Source organism: Passer domesticus, chromosome 4 (genome assembly GCF_036417665.1).
Source record: "Passer domesticus isolate bPasDom1 chromosome 4, bPasDom1.hap1, whole genome shotgun sequence".
Taxonomy (NCBI): domain Eukaryota; kingdom Metazoa; phylum Chordata; class Aves; order Passeriformes; family Passeridae; genus Passer; species Passer domesticus.
In genome coordinates, this window is record NC_087477.1 from 39,642,462 (window position 1) to 39,665,833 (window position 23,372).

The 23,372-nt window shown below is 41.3% G+C and overlaps 1 protein-coding gene across 1 annotated transcript in view; it reads left to right on the forward strand.

The window, feature by feature from the left end:
* CENPC (centromere protein C) overlaps positions 1-22,201 on the forward strand; it is a 200,740-nt gene extending 178,539 nt beyond the window's left edge. The window contains exon 20 of the mRNA XM_064419265.1: positions 21,116-22,201. The gene's annotated coding sequence lies outside the window, so the exon portion shown is untranslated. The remainder of the gene's footprint in view (positions 1-21,115) is intronic.
* The last annotated feature ends 1,171 nt before the right edge of the window (positions 22,202-23,372 follow it).

The following is a 23,372-nucleotide window of genomic DNA, read 5'->3' on the forward strand; positions in this document are numbered from 1 at the left end:
CATTCTTGCTGAATTAGGTGAAGAGTTTCTTGCTTAAATGAAGTAAGCGCAGATTTCTCCCCCTCCTGCTGGCTTTTGCTCTGCTGCAAGGATCAGCTTTTCAGATGGGCTCTGCTGCCATTAGCACCAGCCTCACATCTGCCTTTGCTGGGAGACAGAAGCAAAGGTGTCTGAGGGGTCCCTGGCTGACACATCAGGATCCCACCAAATCCTCTTGGGGATAAAGAGGCTGCTAACTGTGAAAACAAGGAGCCTTCTTCACTGCCAAGGTGGAGAGGGGCATGCTTTGTTGGATCCTGAAATGAGCCTGAATTTTCCAGCTGCATTTCTGAGAGCTGTCATCACAGTTGCGTCTCGGCTTTGTTGGCACAACAGGGACAAGCCCGGCAAGTGATGCCCAGCCTGTTTCTGCTGCAGGGGTATTAACATTTGCAAGGTGCAGATACCAGTTTACTGGTCTGTGTTGAGTGTTGGCAGAACGGTGCCAGACATGCTGCTGGGAAAGGGACTTGAGTCAAAACCAGCAGGCTCCTATGGATGAATTTGTACAAATAGGGATTATGGATGCCACAACTGGCCTGGGAGGAAAGGGCTTTCCAGGGGCAGCTGCAAGGCAACATCACCATTTTCCTAAAGTTTGCAAGTGATACTTTGAGCAAGCCTACTGAATAAGTGTTTTCACTTGAGGGAAATAAAACTTAAATGCCTTAGGAGCTCAAAGAATGCTACCAGTGAGTAGCATCCTCTTGAGAACTTTGGGATTAGGGACCCAGTCCTTGGTGAAACATCTTTTCCTTATCTCTTTAAAAAGGTCCATATCCTTCTTGAAGTAAGAGATCCAGAAGGGGTCAGTTGGTTAGAGGTAAATTATTCAGTATGCTCAGCAGAGCTTTCCTCCTTGGAGGCCTTTCTATGTGAACCCTCAAAACCTGAACAGGATGAAACCAGAGGTCTCAGTCCCTGTCTGAATCCCTGCCAGACAGAAACTTTTGCAAAGAAATCTTTCAAAATACCAGTACAAATCAATTTTTGCCTTGCAAGAGCAGAAAGCACTTGAAGGTTTCCCCACAGCTGGCTTCAAAGAAGTGGTGAAATAAAACACAGAAAGATATTAGTGAGGTGTTATGTGCATCTGTATCTACCAGTTTGCAGAACTTTCTGCCTCTGTCTGGTGCTTCCTGCTTGGCAATATTGTAATGGGATTCTCCCATATTAATATTTTAAATGAATAAATAAATATCTGATGAGATACTGTGGATCTCTGCAATCTTTTCATAAATTCTGTGGAAGGCAAAAAGAGAATTAAAGATGAGATTAAAACAGCCTGGGTGATGTATTTCTCTGGGATGTGGTAAAGTCTCTAGGTATTTATGCTGTTGATGTTACAAGTTACATCTGTATTAGAAAGCACAGTGGTTTCTCTGTCTCTCTCTCCATAAAGGCCATGCAGGCTGTCTGTCAGCAAAGAGGGTCCCAATTTCTGCTAGAACTGTTGTGATAATAATGATAGCCTATGGCAGCATACTGTTTCTAAAGCATCAGTGGTTAATATGTTTTCACTTAATTTTGGTCTGAATCTGTTCTAGCAGATAAGTCAGCTGTATGAGGATCTTGTCTTCCTGATATTTGGGGGAAGTGCAAAGCATTTTTTTCCTCTCTGGCTCTGCATTGCAGAGTCCTTTTCTGGTATAGAAAGATGCTGAGCCTTTATCCACAGTTAGCGAGAAGTGCAGGGTGAGAAAAGATGATGGAAAGAAACCAATCTATCTCCATTAATAGAAGTGGAATCTCCAAAAGCCTGTGAGAAATGCTGCTGTACTCCAGGACAAATACGAATATTAATCCCAGCATTATAACTACGTCATTAGGTGTTAGCATAGATCACACTTGCTAGACTGAGTTTATTAATAAAATAATAAGTTTATTAATAAAATGAAGTCCCTGGTTTCTGCAGGACTGTGCAGGAGCCTCAGGAGTACCCTGCACTGGCCTGACTCCTCCTAAATTAAGAGATCTTGCACAGACCTTGCCAGGGCCAGGCATTTAGACCACTCCTTCCCCTTCCTTCCAGATGTGCTGGAGATTAAAGATTTGGGGTTAAATTCTCTGTCTCAGATGTGAACATTTCTGGAGGTTCAGAACCCTATTTTAAGTTCACTTTAGTGCTAGTGCAAAGAGGATTAGTTATTACAGGTACAACCACTGCATCTTGAGAGATTCTCCAAATGAAGTCAGGTGTGAACTAAAAAACTTGTTTTCATCTAGGAATGAAATGCATGTTTTTGTATTTTTTTTCTGCATGAGAAAATACATTTATCTTTCCCTGCTGTACAGCACCATATGAATTTGGAGGTGACTGGGGGAAAAGGATGGGTAACCCCCCAAAACATGTTATTTTTAGGTATCTCTGTCATGTCAGCTGTGACACAACATGACCCAGCTTGCTTTGAGTAAATTCCATATTTAGGTCCATTATTTGTTTCCTGTATCTAACATGGAGCTTTGTTCAATATTTCTAAATGGCAAACATTTTTCTTGATGCAAAATGTACAATTGACAAACTGCTGTTGGGAAAAGCAGTGTTATTTTCACCAGGAAAACTCTTAATAAGAATAAACTATGACATTTAGTCATTTTTCAAAGTATTTCTCACTGAAACTTTAATAACCTCCTGCTACATATCCTAAGTCATTGCTCAGCACCTACTGTGAGCCTTCCTGCCAGGCAGCTTGTGTTTTGCAGGCAGATGGAAAAGTCTCATCATATTTTGGCCAGGTTCTGCCTTTGACCTTCAGATGCACACAGACTGAGAGCTCCCATCTCAATGCTGGAGCCCTGTGGCCTCCAGAGTCATCAGCTCCCACACAGCTGGAGCGAGGAGCCACAGGAGGGGATAATTGCTGTGCAGTTTCCAAAGCATTTGTCTGCTATCTGCTTCTATGTTTGTGAGCCACATTTCTGGCTACCTGTATTCATCAAATTCACACTTGGAATAGGCTATTGGCTGCACGCTAATAACCCCTTGTTCTTTAATGTTCTCTTTCTAGTTAATTAATCTATTTATGATAATAGTATGTCTCATTTTGTGCTTTCACTCTAGAGGGTGTATTTGTATTATCCTGCTGCATAGTGTTGACTGGTCTTATTATCATTTATCATTAAAGGCAGCAGCAACACTCTGGCCTGGCCTGCCAATAATTTTTCAATTAATTGCTTAGTGGTTGCTTTTTCTTCCCTTTTGGTTTTTGCCACTAAGTACAAGGTCTTTAAGCTTTCCACTAGACTTTTTCTTTTTTTAAACTTTGCAGCTTTTTGCAAGCTTTTTCTGCGCTGAGGTGTCTGAAGCCTGTGGTGTGTGGAAAGTACACAGGAGGGCAGGCAGGCAGGGCTTTGGGCCAGCAGTGCTCTGGGTTACACTCCCAGATCTACCCCTTATGGGAACTGGAGCCTGCAAAGAGCAGTCCAGCAAGTTGAGAGCACCACGTCTGTCTTTGGCAGGTGACACACTCAGATCCGGGGCTGGAATAAATCATAAAAGCTCAAGGGATGGCTGCAGCCTTGGACATTTCCATGGAGTGCCTGAGAATAGAGGTGCTGAATGCAAGTCCCTGAGTTTTGCTTATAGGTGATCCCTCCATGGAACAGGGTGGCAGCAACAAGGTGTAGCAATAGGCTTGTACATTCAAAGTTTTACTTTAACCTAGCTATGGCCTGTCTCCCCTGCCATGGGCCAGCTGTTTGCATGTTGGGTTCCCATTAACACTGGACCCAGAGGGGCCATTTCTAGTGTCGACACCTACCCTGCTTAACTGTGGAATGTTAACCAAGGGCACACCCTTAGCACGAGCAGCATATTGCTCCCAACTTCCACTCTGCCACCATGGCACACACACTGAAAGGGCCACAGCCACCACCTAATGTGTCTCTGCCTTGGCTGGCCAGGCTGCTGGATTAATGCTTGCATTTGTCTACATTTCTGCCCTCTGGAGCCATCTCAGAAAGGATAACAGCACATGGGTTTAGAAAATAGAATAGCTACAAGCCACTAAGTACATCTAATTGAGGGGGTGTTAGTGAAATAATTGGAGCTGATGATTAGTAGAAATGTTTGGATTTTCTTTGTTTACAAGCACTTCATTATAGGCTTGACCTGCTTACCTTAAATTAATTTTGTTTCCAGCCACATGGCTACTTGTTTCCTTCCATTCTCCCAAGTGTTTTATTTTTAAGCAGATTCTCCTCTGGACTGTGTTCATGCCAAGTTTTGTCTTATGTTCTTTATCAGTACAACAATATGAAATATTTAAAAAGAAGTTATCACTGTGCCAATATGAAAGATTAAATAGGTTTGTCGGCCTCAGTTCCTGAAGGAGGAAACCTGGTAGGCAGAAAGAATCAGAAGAAACAGCATCAAATATACGGATGTAGAATTGGATCAAAACATGGGAAGCTCTGCTTCATGCTCAACTGCTTTCCCCTTTGTCATGCCAAAGACAGAGGGGGAAGGAACAGAGCTGTATTTGAATCTAAATTTGCTGTTTGAAATTAAATTGGGCTTCCCCTGCAGAAGAGGGGGCAGCACAAGAAGCCTTTGTGCACAGAAGCACTGCAAATGCCTTGTCACCTTTTTGGCACCTCTGTGCTTTTATCCTGGCTCCTGTGTTACCCTCAGCCTTTATTTCTGCCTGGGAGATCAGCTGGCTTTTACCCCACATTCCTCTGGGACCCTGCATAAGTCATTTAAACCTCCTGATTTTTTTTTTTTTCCTGCTGTTTTGCTGAAACTCCCTCCTCCAAAAGGTGCTGTCAGTGTGTGTATGGCAGCTTCCCGGCATGTCTGGTAGAGGCCTCTTGGGGGATTGATGGGCAGGAGATGGCTCAGGCAGATTTGCACAGGCAAAATAATGGTATGTCTAGACAGCAGAAATGCTGAAGCAACATTCCCAGCAGCAGTGGTGATGCCAGATAGCGGAGCATGCCCAACCCTGCCGGGTATCAAAAACCCTTTCTGTGAGTCGCTCGCTCTGGTGCAGACATCTGCCATTCCCAGCAGTTTGTTTCGGCCAGGAAGGAGCCTCTGTGTTGGCTGCCCCACTGAGGGAAGGGGCCATGTTATTCCCAACATGGCTCGTACTGATGAGCTTGGTGTGTGCTGGCAACAGTGCACGTTTCCAGCATGGGAAGGTTAGGAGGGGGTGGCTGTTAGGAAACTATGCAATGGTTTCTGTACCCTTTTGATTCTTGTAAAATAACATACGTGACAGAGGTGACCTCAGAGAGAACTGATAATGCCTGCAGTGTGGTAAGGCATGTGTTGGGGTCTTTTTTTCTATTTTGCTATCCATATGACTCATAGACAGACTGTAAAAACCATATTTAAATTTTGACACAATTCAGTGTATAGCTTTTACTATCAGTACCCTTTGATCATCCACATAACTCTTACATTCTTGTTAGCATCTTTGATGTTCTCCTTTGTATACTAAAAACAAAAGCTGAAGTTACTGATTGCATCACTATGTTTTAAAAAACATCGAACAAGTAAATGCTATAAAGCTATGATAATTTAAAATTGCTATTGTGCAAGTTGGCTTTGCATGTGCATTACACTAATGCATTTATTTTATATAGGTCAGCTCTGTCATTGTTGAAGTACATCCATGTCAGATTGCTGGGGCATATCCCAGTATATCCCAGTACTCCCTGTATATAAACTGTGCAGAGTATTCAATGCTAGACATGCAGGTTTAAGCCTCATCTTCTGTAAGCCAAAACTTTTTTCCCAGTATTGGGAAAAAAGCAGCCATGCCTTTGGGCACTAAAGATTTCATTTTTTGTAGTCTGCAGCAGGAGTAGTAAATTCTAAAGGAAAATGTAAAGCGAGTGGGAGCACCCCTCTGATGAGCTCTGCCAGTCATTAAACATCTCTGCAGTAACAGATAGCTGGTACCAACAGTGGGGAGGGCACGCTGGCAAAGCAATGCCATGATAAAGGAGTTGTCTCCTAAGGAGACAAGGTCTGTTTTTGGTCTGGAAATGCAGTAAACAGGCAGCCTTCTGCATTTGACAGTGGCTAAAAGCAGATTGTTAGAAACAGAGGCAGCCCAGAGACACACCTCTGCTACTTTCCCCCCGTGTTCTGTTCAGCTGGGAGGCACACAGCTTTCACCTGGTTTTGAGAGATAGGAGATCCCTTTTTTGGCAATTCTAGGCTCCAGTAGGCAGTGCTGCAGTTCTTAGTTAGAAATAACAATTGGGAAGCAGCTGTGCTATCAAGGACTGATGAGAAGCAAAATTATTTATAAATGGGGAGAATGAAAGTTGCTGCATATTCTTTCTGGTTTTATCTCCTTCTGTTGTTGTTGTCCATAGTGACACCTTTCTTTCTCTCACTCTATCTGCCTATAGAGATGGAGCAGGAGAAAATGAAAGTTGTGTACTCACTACTCAAAGGCTTAAAATGCAAAGGTTAGGGAGAAAGCATTGCTGCTGACATGGCTTTCTGTAATGAGAAATTGAGGTCAGAGTAAGAGAACAGAAGTTATGCTTAAATGCTTGTGTGTGGTGGTGCTGGTGAAGCACTCAGTGCAGGGAACATTAAATGGCATAGGAGGATCATGCTGCCACAGGACCTCTGGCTAAGACAGCCAGTCAGTTCCCAGCCAGGCTGTTTCACTCCCTTGAGGAATCAGGGTGTATCACATGTCTGGAAGCTGCAGGGATGTTATTTGCTGTGGATCTGGTCTGGGCAGTAACGTGCTATGGTCAGCTGCCTGGTTTCAGAGGCCATCTGCCTCCTTGAGTACCAGCCCTTGGGGCCGATCCCTCCCTGCCCAGCTGCATTGGTTTTTTCCTATGAAGAACCCATGGGAAGAGAAGTAATGAATAGAAACTGGTTTGTTTCAAAGAGACTCGTCTCTGTTTTGCATGAAAATGTTCATATTTATGAAAAAAACAAACTTAGTTCCCCCCCTTTTCAAATCACCACCAGATTCTACTGCTTTAGAGGAAGTTTGCATTTAAAAAAATTCAGTACTTTGAAATTAACTTCATATTCCAATAACCCCTTCCTCACTCAGGAACTCTTGAATTTTTGAAAACTAAAGAGAACTCATGGGTGTTGACAGGTGCGTATCTTCAAAACAGTGCAGATTTGGAAGCATTTATGAGTTGTTTTGCTAATCCTTCTAATGAGCTATTTTACAGCGTCACGTTCCAAATGCTTTCCTGACTCTATCCCAAAAATTAAATTTAGGCACTTAAATCATTAGGAGAAAAAATTCACACTGATAATATATAAGGCCTTTTGAGAGTATGACTCCATGTCTTTGGCAGCGAGTCCATAGAGCCCACATGTCAGACAACAAAGCTGTTTTTGCTAACAAGAAAATCCCCTCAACTTTGAGAATTAAACTGCCGTGACACCCTACAAGTCGTGTGCTCTTTGCAGCAGCCTGTCATCAGAGCTCAGCATCTTATTCAGGTCCAGTGGAACAGCTGCCTACACAAACCAGAAGCTGCTCAGGCACCCCTCCAGAAAGAGCAAAGTGTGACAAATTTTTCCTGTGTCACATCTCACACAACAAAATCAAAGAAGAGTTTTAAAGTGGTACTCAGAAACAAGCAAAAATAATTGTTGTAGCAAAGTTAGATGACCTACCTAATTACGCAGTAAACAGGTAATGCCTTTGTAGATACACAGTGGAGAGGAGTTAAACACAGATCCTGACTTGGATCCTTCAACAGGAGAGTGTGGTTGTTTGGTTGGCTTCTGCCGGAGAAGGGGAAAACTGCGCAGTCAAGCAACTGCAAACGTGTCAAGTTGTAACTCTGAGTGTGCCCTGCACTAAGCCTGCATCTAGAAATAGTTTAGGTGTTCATTTTGCCTAGGCCTGGATCTCTGCTGTTGCAGGGCTGGCAGACAGGAGTACAAGCTGCAGGTGTTCTGGAGAGGCAGCTCAGTGCTTGGCTGTCCCCTACAGAACAGGGGAGACATTTCTGCCCTCTGAAGGTGAGTTGGAACACCTCACCACCTCACAGATTACAACACTTACGTAGAGTGTGATGATAACGTTCTTTTACCTATGCATCCCTGTCTACTTCCCTATATGGCACATGGTAGATGCATCTTATTTGGCTTCCTTTTCTAGTAGTCCAGGAGCTTCTTTTACTTTCACATATTTACCTTAGGGGTGAGACGAAAAAATCAAAAAGGCATCAATAATCTGGTATTTCTTCTGTATTTGCAATATGTGCTTGGCCTGGGGGCTTCTTCTTTTTCCAAACTTGGTCTGAGTGGATGACATATGTTTATGTAATATAAAGAATATAGTTACTGATTGAAGTATGAGTTGGTTATTGAGCATTGTTTTTTACAGTGGATTCTTTTCCCCAAAGTATAGACTACTCCCATTAGAGTCCCTGAAACGGTTTGTTTCACTGAGCAGTCATGGAACAGCCTTAAAGAGAGTGTTTCCAAGTCTTATCTGTTCATTAGTCATATTATTCACTCTTTTTCTGTGTCATGGATTTTGCTGATCAAAACCACCGGTAATACTTTAGTTCAGGCAGCTTTGTAGCCTTCACATCCCCTCATCTCCTGTCATTTGATTGTTCCTGGTGAGCAGTATCAGATTTTTAACAATAGAATCATAGCCTATTTTGTGTTCTAAAAGACTTTTAAAGATCATCTAGTCCACCCTCCCTGCAATCATTAAGAACATCTTCAAATAGATCAGGTTGCACAGAGCCCTGTCCAACCTGACCTTGAATGTTTCCAGGGTGGGACACCTACCACCTCTCTAGACAACCTGTGCTGGTATTTCACTACCCTTATTGTAAAAAAATGTTTAGTCTGAATCTTTCTAAAGTATTGAGAGGCCACAATAAGGTCTTCTTGGAGCCTTTTCCTCTCCATGTGGAGCAAACCCAGCTCTCTCAGCTGTTCTTCACTAGAGAGGTGTTCTAACCCTTTGATCATTTCTGCGGCCTCCTCTAGACTTGCTTGTCAGCAGAGCACAGTAGAGGGGCAGAATCACCTCCTTTGATCTGATGGCCATGCTTCTTTGGATGCAGCCCAGGGCACATTTGGCTTTTTGAGCTGCAAGCATGCATTGTTGTCTCACGTCCAGCCTCCCACCCACCACTGACACATGCCTTGCTGCCTGATCCTGCCCAGCTTCTGCCATGTTCATGGGGTAGGGGGAGTTCAGTTCCTGCTCTCTTCAGCACCAGGGGGACTCTTGAGATGGTTGTAAATAAATTATGATCACTTGATTATAAGAATCATAGTTTAATATTGAGTATGTGTTGAATAATCAACTTACAAGTATACAAATAATAATGAATTACTAGTTTACAAATATTGGTTGATTATTAAACACTTAATTATTAGTTAATAAACAGAGAAAGTATTATTCAAGTGTAACATGTGAAATTGAAGATGCTTTTTGATGGTTTTCTCTCTGAAAAGTGCCTTCATTCCCAGGGAGGGAAGAACCAGTTTAGTCCTGGGTTCATCTGCACAGAGTGAGGGCAACTAGGCCAGTGGTGCTGCTCCACAAATTTCTGAGTGGGAGCCACGTATGTGCTGGGATACATCACCCCTGCCCTTGAAAGGAGATGGGGAGAGACTTGCCCAGGGTTCCCTTAATCCATGAGGAAGAAGCTAGGCTGCCTGCTGAGGATGAAGCTGCTGCCTGTCCTGCTCCTGGCTCGGGAGAGCCCTGCCCATCCTTAAGCTTCTGCTCATTAGAGCAGTGGGGGCTTTGACAAGATTGTGAGTCATTCACTGCTCCAAGAATATGAACTGTCACAGTTATACGTTGTCGAAATATGGACTAATGAGTTAATGACTGTTCTAGCTGCCGTGCACACCTTGAATAAGGAGTTGTGCCCATGAACTCAGTGTGAAAAGGCCATGTTCAAAGGGGCTCTGAGCAACCTGATCTAGTGGAAGGAAGCAGAGCTGAGCCCAGTGGAGAGCAGCGTCACCCAGTTCAGAGGATGCAGCTTCCAGAGGGTTTCTTTGTCATTGTTTTTTGAGCAGGGGGCAGGAAACATTAGCCGTGGAAGCCTTCCTTGCCATCTTGCCTTTGTTCCTGATGGCCATGGGATGTGGTGTGCAGGAACAGTCACGATCTGATCCTTGTCTGGAGAAACTATGTGGACACCACCTATGACAAGAGTCCATCATCTTGTTTTTGATCCTGGTGGTGAACACCTTTTTGTAAGTAAAACACCCTCTGGTTTTGCATAATCTTGGTATTAACATTGTGGTAGTTATTGTGTATTTCTTATTCTGTTGCTTTGTGTTTTCAGTAAATTGTTATCTCAACCCATAGGCTTTGCTTTTCTCCCTCCCTTGCCTATAGGGGTGGAGTAAGAGGAGTGGTTTATTTGGAATTGAATTTCCTGCTGGTATTACATCACTACAATGAGCAGAAGCTGAAGCACCATGAGTAACCTCAATAGCTAGAAAAATAGTGAGTTTCAGATAGAGAAACATTTTTTCATTATTTCCAGCTCTTCTTTCATTCTGCTGCTCCTTCCGGGCTGTGGCAATAAGGACCAGTTTGATTTCTGGTATTCACAGTCAGGGAGAATTTGTGCAGGAAGGAGCACGAGCCATTTTTTGCAATGAACACATACAGACACACAGGTTCAGAAATTGCTTTCACCATTTGCTCACCAGCAGGCTACTGTGCCACTTGGACCTGGTGGACATGGGGCTTTTCAGCCCCACAACCCCACTCCTATGTAGCTGTTTGTGCTTAGTACAGAGCTGTTTTCTAACAGGCCTGCTTTTTTTAGCCATTTTCCTGAAATAAAGGTGATTTGGGATTTTTCTGCCTTTCTTTAGCACACACAGCTGCAGCATTTAGTGTTTGTATGGGCTATGTAGGCTGCAATCATGCCATGAAGTCCCACTCTAGACCCAGACCCTGAGCATCCAGTAATCCTCTTACCAAAGTTAATATCCCCTGTACTTCCATGATAAGCAAGAGTGAATAGAAATTCTCAGTCTGCTTTATATCTTGAAGTTCAGGACAGAAATTAACATACATGTATAATGAGCTGTACTTATATAATAACAATATTGTTTTTAACTGAAAAAATGTCCCTGCCATTTTCCTCCTATAATGGTATCTCCATTTAGCCCTGCTTTTAACTTCCCATGGAGGCAGACATCCTTTGATGCTAATTCATGAACGCTCAGTGAATTCCCGTCACTCCTAATCCCTCAGCCTCTCATTCTTTATAAAATGTCTTAATGCCTTCAACAAGGCCCATTAGCACTGGAAACATGGGTTTCCTTGGCCCCCAGCTGAATTAAAAGGAAGCAAAAGTGAGGGCCTGTTTATAGGATAATCTTGTCCACCATCTAATCCTCTTTCACTTGGGTTTATTCCTATTGGGTTTTTTTACCTCTTAAATAATTGCATTCTGGCACCAGCCATTCAGAGCACATTTCTCTGACTCAGCCTGACACCTGTAATGCCACCCCCTGGCACTGTTCAGGCTTTCTAATCAGTACCCATCACTGCAGCTGGTCCTCGTGAAGGCAGGTAGAAGCAGCACCTCACTGTTATGGGAGGGAAACTGCTCATCTGCCAAGCTGGATTACTTCCAACATAAATGCAGCCTTTCTTCCCATTTCTTCCTGTCCTTTCTCTTTGGTCTAGGCTTGTACAGGGGATTTTTAATTGCTAAATGTTCAATGTTAAGTGCAGTTTTTAAGTAGCTCTTGTGTTCCAAGTAGGAATAAAATGATACAGTGTCAAATTTTTTCAGTTGAACAAGGGAAAATTCAGCTATGATGCCAACTTACATGCTACTGGTTAGAAACAAGTGGTTTTAAATGAACTTTGGAAGTGAGAGCTGGCATGTAAAAATCAGCCTTCCCTTCCCAATATAAAGCAAACAGAACTAAGCCAGACTATGAGACTTTGGATACTAAGTATGTAGTTCTTATTCTGTAAAACATCATTACGTTTAGTCAAGACAGGAATTTATAAGTGCTTACAGTTGCAGTTGTGGACCCTCTTAAATGTCTAGTCTGGTGCTGATTAATCAGCACTGATTGCTCTTACTTTTAAGGAAAAAAAAACCCCAACAACCTCTCTCCTTTGCTGAGAGTTGTGGTAACTCATTGATTTCAAGGGCAGAGTGGACAACTGACTTGCTTATCCTATTCCATTAATCAAGGACCATTGTATTTTTCTAATTTCCTATTCTCTTCATGATTTTGTTGAGTAGTTAATTTCCCTTAGTTTAAAAAAAAACCAAAAAACAACCAAAAGCAACAAACCAAACAAACCCACAATTACAAGCAAACAAAACATAAATAGATATTTATATAATAAGTATTGTAATATTATATAATATCTATTAACTGGCTTTGGCATCAAGATGTTTTTTCCTGTTACACCTTTTTTTACTGATATCCAATCCTCTTGGTGAAGGTTCACGTGAGCCCATTCCCATTCTGTGTCAGGAGATTGTACAGCAGGCATTGTACCATGACAGTCATTATACCACTGGGATAATGTCATTTTGATTGCATTTGTCCTTTGTTAGAACACCTTTGCTTTAGCACAGGATGGTCAGATATAGGTTCTGTGTGCTGCAAAACAGAATTATGTGTCTCCACAGTGGATTATCCAGCACTAGAGTCACACTTGCTGAGGTAGCAGTCTCCCTCTATGCTCTTCATCAAAAACCTTGGCTTCTAAAGCTGATGGAAGAAATTCTGGTCCAAAGGCTCTAGGCAGAGGGAATCCAACTGGGTTTTTAATCCATGCACCAAATTATCACAAAGTCTGAAAGTTGCTAGGCTTGCTGATGCAGTAGTAATGCTCAATTTTGAGGTACATGAAAAGGATGCAGAGAGCTTTGGGCTTGAAATTCTTCCTTAATTTCAGTGGGTTTGTGTACTGAATTTTCTGATGGTCATTTGGAATGTAGCAACTTATTATAAATGAATATCCACACATCATATAAGTATTTCAGTGAGGGAATTAGCAACTGCTGTGGTTGGAGTGTTTAAACATCTGATAAATCAAGTGGGTTTCCAACTTCAAAACAGCATTTTTCTAGATTGACATTCATTAGCAAATATACACTACCAATGGTTAGCGCTTAATCACTATCTGGCGTTAACATTACTTATTCAAATAATTAGTCTTTAACAGTCTTATTCTAAATTAGCCACGAGTGTGAATGAGGCTGATGCTGTGTAGCTAACACTGAAGCAGCACTTGGTGCTTTCCATGGCTGAGGTCCTTAAAATCAGATTCAAGAGCTCTTCCAGAAGCAAAGCTGGAAGAGAAGTTCATTATGTTCTTCTTCCATATTTTACCTTATTACCCCTTCATTTTTTACACTTCTCAGCTCTCCCCAAAAAGTGAAGGGATGGGAACTCACCTCCCATTATTTATCCTATTTTTAGGATGCAAGACTCTCTCTTTTCCAACTGCAGTTCCTGCAATTTAGACACTTGTGCTCAGCTGTATTACAGTCTCACCATGCTGATGGTTGTTACTGGTGGTGTTACTGTGGCAGGAAACACTTGCATGCCCTGTAGGACAGGACAGTTTAGTGTGTTTGTGTTTGGGTTGAAGGCAAACAAATATTGATTATATTTTTCTTTGAATACTTGTAATTTACACTTCAAACACACCCTGTCTTTCCTACAAGCTCTTTTGGTGGAATCTGGATGGTCAAGTTTTAATTATTTAATATGTGAGTGCACACTGGAATAGAAACTTCTCCCTCAATAACTAAGGTGAGGGAAGTTGACATCTCCAGAAGGTGGGAAAATTTATCCCATTCATGTAAAAGCATAGATTAGGGCAAAATGTATCTTGCACTAAACTTCTTTGAAAGTCTAGAGATCCTGTTTGTGTGGTGGTTTCATGTGAATACAGCTCAGCAAGACTGGGATTCTGCACTGATTTTTCCCAAGCTCTTGCTCCCTGAATGCTGAAAGGAAGCTGTCACTGAAGGAGCCCACCAGGTGAGGTGTCTGGATATCCTCTCCCCCGGAGTATGACAGGATTTAAAAACAAGCCTGATACTTTTGAAGGGCCCAGGATTTTGCTGACTCTGTGTCAGGCTGCAAACAGCTAACATTTTCACCTTTGCCATACTAGATTTAATGTATCTGGGAAAACAGGCAATCTGATAATGTATTGCTACTATTGACTTAAAGGAAGGTGCAGGAGGCGTGCTTTCCTCACAGAGATCTCCCGGGGAACTCAATATTTGACTACAAAAGCTGTGAGTTCTTTTATCCAGGCACACTTGATTTTAGAGGTGATATGCAGAGCACCAGCCTTGCTGTACTTCTTGCCCTCAGTGAGTTTTACAGTCTGCTGTTCCATGCTTTGCTTGGCCAAAGGAGACTGTTTCCTGCCTGAAGTAAGGCATTGGAAGCTGAGGACTAAATTGCCCAAATGCCAAATTTCTCTCCTGACCACCAAGTGTCCCCTTTGCAGAACAAAAAGAATTGCATGTGCTCCTGTTGGGGTTTTGGGCCAGCAGCTCTGTGGCTTCCTGTAGCTTCCTTGGTGTTACAGCCACTTAGGTACCAAGTGTTTGGCAACCTCTCTTGCCTCTGTCACTCAGATTTCAACCAAAAGATTCAAAAAATAATGGTCTGACATGAAACTAAATGACAAAAAGTATTAGTATAAAACTGAAGTGATCTGAGCCTGCAAGCACCCTCTGGGTATTTTTTTAAAATGGAATACAATGCTGTTGTTCCCAGTCATGAATCAGTAACACGTGGCAAGGGCTCTGTCAGTGTGGAAGGCCTTTGTAAGTGTTTCCCTGAGAGCTGTTATCTGAGGAAAAATTCTGAGCCAGCATGAATAAATAATGCGCTGATAAGTGTGTCTAGCAATACCCACTCCACAGTGAAGAAACCTTAGGTGATCAGCTGGAAACCAGTGGCCTTTCAAGAGTGTGTTGATGCCCACAGCAGAGTCATAATTGTTTTTTCCACTGCACTACTGTAAGTACACAATGCTAAAGCCACCAATAGTAAATGAGAATGAAACATGGCATAGACAGCACAAAAGTGTCAGACAAGTTCTCTTTCTGATGCTAAAACCATCTGTATTGTAGTGCTGCCCCAATGAAAAGCACCAGTGGAGAGACAAGTCCAGATAGAAGGAAGTGAGCTGTCCTGACACTAATGGCAACCAGTGCAGCGCTGTGACCTGTAACACATCCTCTGAGTGTCAAAGTTGAATTTCTTTCCTAAAGTATGCTAGTGAGCTTTTAAACAACCTTCCTCCCTTTGTGGCACGTGGGCATTTTTAGGGAAAGTTCTGACAACTCTGATGCTAGGATCTCTACCAACTAAGGGGAAATACAGAAAGAAGAAGGTGTTGTGGAGTTTTTAAGGAATGTTATTAGCCACAGCCTACTTCTCTGGTTGGGGACACTCTGGCAGCCAAGGGCTATTACTACCTTTGCCACTGACTAGTGATGGGGGGTGAGCAAGCTGGCTTCCCTCTCTGTGTTCCTGGCTCTTGAGCTCTATATCCATGAAGTCATCTCAGAACTCTTCAGTGCTGACTCCCAGGAGCCAGAAGTCACTGTGTGTTTGTGTCTTGTATAACGAGAGGCTGCAGTTGCTTGGACCTTTAGGCTCATAGCAAAGCTATTAGTAAAAGCCAAGTTCATCAGACTGCTGTGGACTTCAGCTTTGTCACTATCATTTCTGAAATAGCAGTCAGGGGATCCCATTGACTGTGTCTTCCAAATTACTTGCTAATGCAATGCAGTAGTTGAGCACATTTCCAATTAAATGCAGCTACTTTATAAAACAATGTTTAAGTTGCTGGCCTAAATTACTCCTTAATTAGGTCATTTTTTCCTAATTGATTAAAAATAGGATTTCAAATTAAAACAGAGAAATTGAGTAACATCACACAAATGATATTATTCAAATCTGAAAGGAAAAAAATAATGAAAAAGGAAAGAACCATTATATTGAATTGCAGATCAGCCGTAGATAGGACTTTTGGGATTGTTCTCTAGAAAATCTATTATTTTCCTTCTTTGAAATTAGGGCAAGGATGCAATCAAATAAAAAAAAAATAAAGCCCAGAAGAAAAAAAGCCATTACAAGACAGCTGATCAAATATGATATTATTATTATATATTGTTTGTAGTATGATAGTATCTGGAGACCTAGACCAAGGCCCCAGAGAATTTGCAATTTAAGTCAACAAGACAGAGGATGAGGTAAAAAAACCCCCAACAAACAGAGATCAAGAGTTTAGCTTCCAAAACCTGTGAGAAAATTTGGAGGTAGCTCAAGAAACAGGGCCAAGAGGTCCATTGGCCTCTTGTGTCTCTGAAAGGCCCTAGCTTCATGCTGCCATGTCTACCACAGGGTGCTCCAGCACAGAAATCTGGTGATGGAAAGACTCCAAAATACTCACCCTAAATTGTGCTCTGTACTCTAAAATAAAACACCATGGCCCAGTCTCTAGCAACTTTAGTTCTTGTTAGTGTCATAAACAACCAAAGCCACAAAGACAACTCAAATGTCTGATGAGGCTATTCAGAGACTGTTTGCAGTGTGGTGATTCAGGGCTTTTTGGTGAAAAAAAAACCAAAACAAAAAACATAGGCTGGCTGACTGGGATAGATAAAATTTAATACACCCACACTGATTTTTGTAACACTAGACAATTCAGGTAAAGCAGTGTTAAAGTGAATTGACTTTGGTGAAGAGCTGTCAAATAGTTGATTCTCTCTCTTTGCTACTGCCACCCTGATTTATTTGAGATGAGAAACTAGTCTCTGATTTAAGTTCAGTTCTAGCAGTTTAGCTGATGTTTCACAGCATAATTTCCTTAGCAGAGCAGAAATGCAGACGGTGTGCTCCTGATTTTCTTCTCTTCTAGAAAGCTCTCTCCTGGCTGTGTCTTCAGTCAGTATCCAGCAGAATTTATGTAGGCTGGTTGTTTCCACAGCCAGATTAACACTCCATCTCTGCTGTACTTACAGTTTAAGGCTTAAACCTTAGTCTTGTGTTTCCATCTGTTCCTGTCCCCTTAAACTTACTATCTTCTACTCTTACTATCTTCTGGCTTTTCATTTTTTTAACCTCCATGGTGTACAGAACCACTGTAGGCAATTTCCTACCATAGTTTTCAGCTGGTCATGCTATGCCCATGAGCACAGAGTAATGCTCCAAGAGCTGTAGTGTGAAATATGTGCTGCAGAAGGACTTGGGCTCAGCTTGACTAAGCACACCCAAATGCCTCATCTGCCAAGGCAACAGCTTTTTTGGGTCACACCAGAGCTCCCTTTCACACAAGTAGGTAACACCAAGGCAAAGAAAGTAAGTGTACAGTAATATCTTTGCAGCCTCCAGTGATCCTCTAGTATCTTGGAGGTCTCCTGAGTTAGCTGTGACATTTTCTTTTCATGGGCTTGAGCTGTTGTCCTGTATGAGTTTGTACAATTACACTTTGTACCCATGTGAATTGATGGTGTACTGGCGAATATGCTGAATTTTTTCAGCAGTGTGTGGCAAGTAGCTCCTGGGTTTGAATATGCAGCATATGTAAAAATATTGGTCTGGGTTTTTTCTAATCTGAATGCTGAACATGAAATGTAGAAGCCTCTGATTCTTGTATTCTGAGAAACACCAAATAGTAACCATTTTATTCCCCTACTCTGCCAGCTGAGATATTTTTTCTTCATAAACCCCCTCAGTCATCTCCTTAGTGTAGTACCAAAGCCTAGTCTATCATCACTCCCGGACAGGAAGCTGTCCAATTCCTTTGATTAGTCTTATAATCCATCTCCAGACTCTTTCCAGTTACTCTTTGATCCTTGCTGAGACCAGGACTGTAGCCATGATATTTTATGAAAAATCCTTTCCTAGGATTTTTCCCGTCCTGAGGAGCTGAGAGCCTCAGGAAAGTAATGTAAACAATGACTATCTGCTGCTGTGGAATGCAACAGGTGCATCTTCCTTTGGTCCATGTGGATTGTTTTCAACTAGTGACCAATCACAGCCACTTGTGCCAAGGCTGTGAGCAGTCACAAGTTTTTGTTATGCATTCTATTCTATTCTACTCTATTCTTGGTCTTTGTAGCCTTCTGATCCTTCCTCTCTTTCTGTTCTTTTAGTATAGTTTAATGTAGTATTTTAGTATATTATATAACATAATAAATCAGCCTTCTGAGCAAAATGGAGTCAAGCCTCGTGTCCTCACACATGGGGTGTCAGCCAAGGCAAGACCAGGACCAGAACTGCAGTGGGTATTTAGAGTGCAGGCACATATTAGACTTATAAAACAGCATTAATATGTAAGTGTTGTCACATGTTCTGGTCTTTTTGCCTTTCCTCTAATTTTTGACTTCTTAGACCAGCACAGTTGTGTTTCTTTCTTAAGTGATTTAGAGCATACCACTGAGTATGCATGGCTACTACTTTTTTTCTTCATGCTTTAGTTTGCATTTATTGAACCTAACCATCATCTATGATTTTTATCTGCCAGTTTCTGATATATTTTTCTGCAAGTACTTGGAATTATTTTTTGTTTAATAACTTTGAGTAATTTAGGAACACAAGCAGACTTTTTGTGCACAACCTCTTACCAATAAGCTGAACTAGTTCACCCCAAATAGCTCTGAAGGAAGTCTAGCACTAAGCTGTCTCTATTCGTTCCCACTTCTTTTGTCTATTACTTTAATCAAAGTATGATTATTATCTTCTCATAGTGATCTATGAGAAGACCTTTTGTTTACTGCAACCAAACCTGGATCAGAACGAGAAACTATGTCCTTGAGGCTGTTTAAATTGTTCCATAGTCTTTAAATAATGTTAACATGTTAGAGATCTTTGATTATTGTGTGTCTGTCAATTTAGATATTCTTGTGCCTTGAACTCTGGGCACTCACTCTGTGAAGCTCAAATGCCTGTGCAGAAAGCTGACAAGTTCCCATGCAGAAATTTGCTAAGAATATAATTCAGAGAATGTGGGTATCTGGGAAGCAGAAAAGCACACCTCTCAGGCTGCAGTTTGGAATGGGAGCTCCCACCTGCTGAACTTTTTTTGCCACTTTAAGTATTTACAGCACTATCTTGCATGTGTTTGCTGTAGGGCTGTTAGGATAATGCACTTTTCATAGCCATTAATCTTCATAGCGCATGTTCTCATAGCAGCAGCACCTTCTCCACGTACCTGTTGCTGTCCAGACTGTTCTTTCACTGACATCTTTTATTTACAGCCCCCATCTTATCACAAATATGTATCACTGCCTTTTCTGGCACACTTGAGCTTTCTGTTTTGGTAGGCAGCTGTCATGCACAACAGCTTTGACCATTTCCCCATCAAAATCTTTCTGCTATCTGGCCCCACCTGGTTAATCCCACAATAGATTGTAAGAATCTGAGCACACTTGTTGGAATGGAACTTGCTTTTTTTCAGAGATAAAATTAATTCCACAGAACATGTTGAATGGCGAAAAAGACATGGGATAGAGTTCAAATCAGGTTGTCTGTCATGATTTAATTTTTCAAGCCAGTCCAAAAAAAATATTTATATATTTCTTTTCATCACTAAGGATTTCATGTGCTTTCCAGAAAGATTTATCTATTCCAGCCACCACTGAAATGCAACCTCTGCTTAACATCAATATTAGTTTACAGTATGAGGAAGAGAAAAAAGACAGTCTTACCTAAAACACAGCAATTTTAATTCAAAACTATGTCTTTTAGGAATGAAAAGGCCAGAAAAATCTGCATGATTTTGGTGCGTAAAATTGGGCCAATTATATGTCATTTAAGGGGAATAGCAACATTTCTCATCCCAAGAGCTATAAATACTTTTTGAATGTTTCACGTGGCATCTTTAATTCATCTTTGCATCCTGAAATTTCTGTCATCTGAAATATGCTGTAGTTGTTGTAGGTAAATTCTGCAGTGTAAGGTTAGTAGGTTCTTGTAAGTTCTACAGTGACTTTTAAGGAAACTTTGCTGGTTTACTGCATCCAGAAGCCTGGGCTGCAGGTAAACACGAACTTGGCAGTACAGCTTAGGCTTTATCATATTCTGTGTGCTGAGTGTGGTACTTGTGTGATCCACCTCTGTACCCTTTAAAGAAACAGCTGAGTTTCAGTAGCAGGTGAAGTACTCCTAAATGTAGTCTTTCATTTTTTCTTTTTAGATGTGGGTGAGAAATGAAATTATTAGTCATTGTTAGAACTTTTTAATGGGCATTTATGTACATTTATGCTCAAAGTAAACTTAACACATGTAACTGTTGGTGCCAGTGGGAAATTCTGCCATGAGCTCATTTTTGACAGTAACTCTGAGGGTGCTGACTTACATAATATTCTCATCTCTACTTTAACAACCTGATGGGATGGTAAACTGAATAACACGAGTTTGCTTTTATTTAGCTCTGGCTATCCCTCCAAAACTTCTCCTGCCTGCTTGATAATTGGATTTAAATGGTTTTTAATTACATTGTCTAAGGCTTTGGTAATATCAGTCCGTAAGTATTTGTACTATATTTTTGGGTGCCCACTTATGATTCCATGAGGTGAGCAGGGCTGAAGGGCAAACTCTAGAAAGCTGCATCACTGCAGTCTCAGAGTCATTAATTTTGTGCAATGATAACTTTGTACTCAGAGAGCAATATTCATTATAAGCAGGAGGGGAAGCATGCGAATCCTTAATTAACAGTAGGATATCATCAGCATAAAGTAATAGTTTAATGTTCTACAGAATCAGTGTTATGGCCTTTTAGACTGTTGGGTTTTCCGTTTTAGACAATGCCAACGTAAGACTGTAATTGACTGAATGCCATTACCTGGCTCTCATTATTACTCTCCAGGCACTACCCACAGCACCCCATTTCCTGTAAGTGACCCACAGCTTCTGTTTAATGACCCAGATAAATGTCCTGGTTTCCAAGAGACCTCCATTTCCATTGTGCATATGAACAGCAACTGACTTTTTCCCAAAATCCAACCCAATCTGGTGTCTTGCTTCTTTACTGGCTCACAGAGGGGGCAGATTTCTGCACCAATGGACAGATCTGCAAAATGAACAGGTGGTTTATTTTGTTTGTAGGACATGCTGCATCAAAGGAGAGCTTCCTTCTCTTCCCTGCCTGAGTAAGAAGCTGAATTTCTCTCACCTTCCCAGCACCACCCTGAAAACAGCTAAAAGAGTAACTTTCAGGGACCAGCAACTGCTCAAGGAGTTAGTTCCAGCACCAATGTGTTTGTACCAACCAGCAAGCTCTACAGCCTAAGTGAGGCCCCAAGTCTGTTTCTGTGTGTCCAGGGCTGTGCAGCAGTCAGGCTCAGTGGAACTTCTCTGTGGAAGCAGACTACATTAACACTACCTTCTCAGCCTCACATATGTGGACTAGGACTCTTAGATTTATTTTCAGTGAAGCTTAGGAGAGACACAGAAAGGTGTTTCAAGGTTAATATATTTGTTGCACATTTCAGGGAGTGAGGGAAGAAATTAATTCCCACAAGACTAATTCCGCGTGAAGGGGAGCGCTAATTTTGGAAATGCCATACCTCTGCTCTGTGGGTGTAGCTAATACTTGTGGGTTCTTCAGAAAGCTACATACTGTGCTTCAGCAGAGAACTGACATTGAACCCATATCTTCCCCTTCCCTCTTGAAAATTTAGTACCTTCAAATGCAGCTTTCATTGTTCCTGTGAACACAATTATCAGTATTATACTGCTCATTTCCTGTTGTGTTTTGGGAATATTTAGAATAGCTGGAATGAATGTGTGTCAGACAAGGCTACATGTGCCTTTTCTGCTTCTATATATGCCTTTTCAAGGTAAATTGACACCTTTTTTTTCCAGACGGAAAGATCTCTTAAGGAATCCACCTCTATTTATTTGGTCAACAGGTAGCATTTAGTTGTTATTTGAAGCACACTTAAAACATGGCTTGCTCTGCCAATGTATTCTCTTCGCATGTCATGTGGTGGACTAGGCCATAGGCAGTTGCTTAAAATAGAGGATTTGTTGCTTTTTAAAATCAAGGTAGTCTGCTGTTGACCCACTGTAGTTCATACACACTTTTGTGAATGCTTTGTTTCAACTATTTTTTTCAGAGTTCTCTGTCTTAAGTAAATTCTGCTTCTTCTTTTTTTCCTGAAATAAACTGCTAAAGCATATTTAAAATAATGCAGTATTGTGTTCAGTCCTTCATGACCTCTACACATAGAGAAGGCATATGATTATTAGAATGTGTATTTATACTTAATTCTGGCCCAATATTTTCTTTACACTTACTGTGTAATTAGAAGAGGAGAGAAAAGCTAAACATTTGAACTAGAATTAAAATACTGTAGAGTATTTATCCTAACTCTTAAAAAGGACTGAACTGCTTCAAATATACTGACATTTTAAAATTACAAAACTTAAAAATTACATTTACGAATGCTGAGGTCACCTGTAGTGACTTACACTTGATATCCTTGACTGAAAATAGGTCTTACCCTCATGGCTGCTTTGAAAATTTAGCTACCTGAGTAGAGAACCAAATATGAACAAAAAGCAGAACTGCATCATTTATCTGTGTACAATGGCCTGGAGATCTACAGGGACTACTGGATTTAGTCCCAGTGACAAGCATTCTACACCCAGCAGACAACTGTTATTAGTTTTCTGTTTGGTGATGTGCTCCAGGCTGGTGACTTTGTCCTGCAAGAAAAAGGTAAGAGCTAATTTGATCAGAAAAGGCATAATCCAGAAGCTGACTGAAATGGGTAAATAACTTTTAATTTTCTACAGTAGCGTCTGGCTAGGTCTGGGATGAACTCATGCCTCACACAGGACTCACACTGCAGGGCTTTATCCAAGACTTCTCTGCACCACTTCTGCCAGTATGGCTTTTTTTTTTTTTTTTTTTAATTAGAAAAAAAATGAACAACCCAGACTAGAATTTTTATGATGTATTGACTGTAGTACTTCTCTTCTTCCATCAACTATTTCTAAATCCCATTCTGATTTTTGTATTTGTTTTGGGGGTTTATTTCCCAAATGTTTAATCCGTTTGATTAACGTAGCTGGTCAGCACTTCACAGCAATGAACTCAACCTGAGGAATTTATGACAATTAATTGACTCAGTATTAAACTGTACTCACTGAAGTAGTCTGCTGACACAGAAAACAGTGAAAATACCTCTGAATTCGGCCTTGGCTTTTTAAAAATTTCAATTCCTATTTAAACCTATCTTAAATCACCCTAAATTGCAGACCAGCTTCATTGGAAAAGAAAAATACTGTGTTTTTTCATAAGCCAGACATGTAATGAATACACCTGTTTTTTTAGAATTCATATATTGGCTGAGAT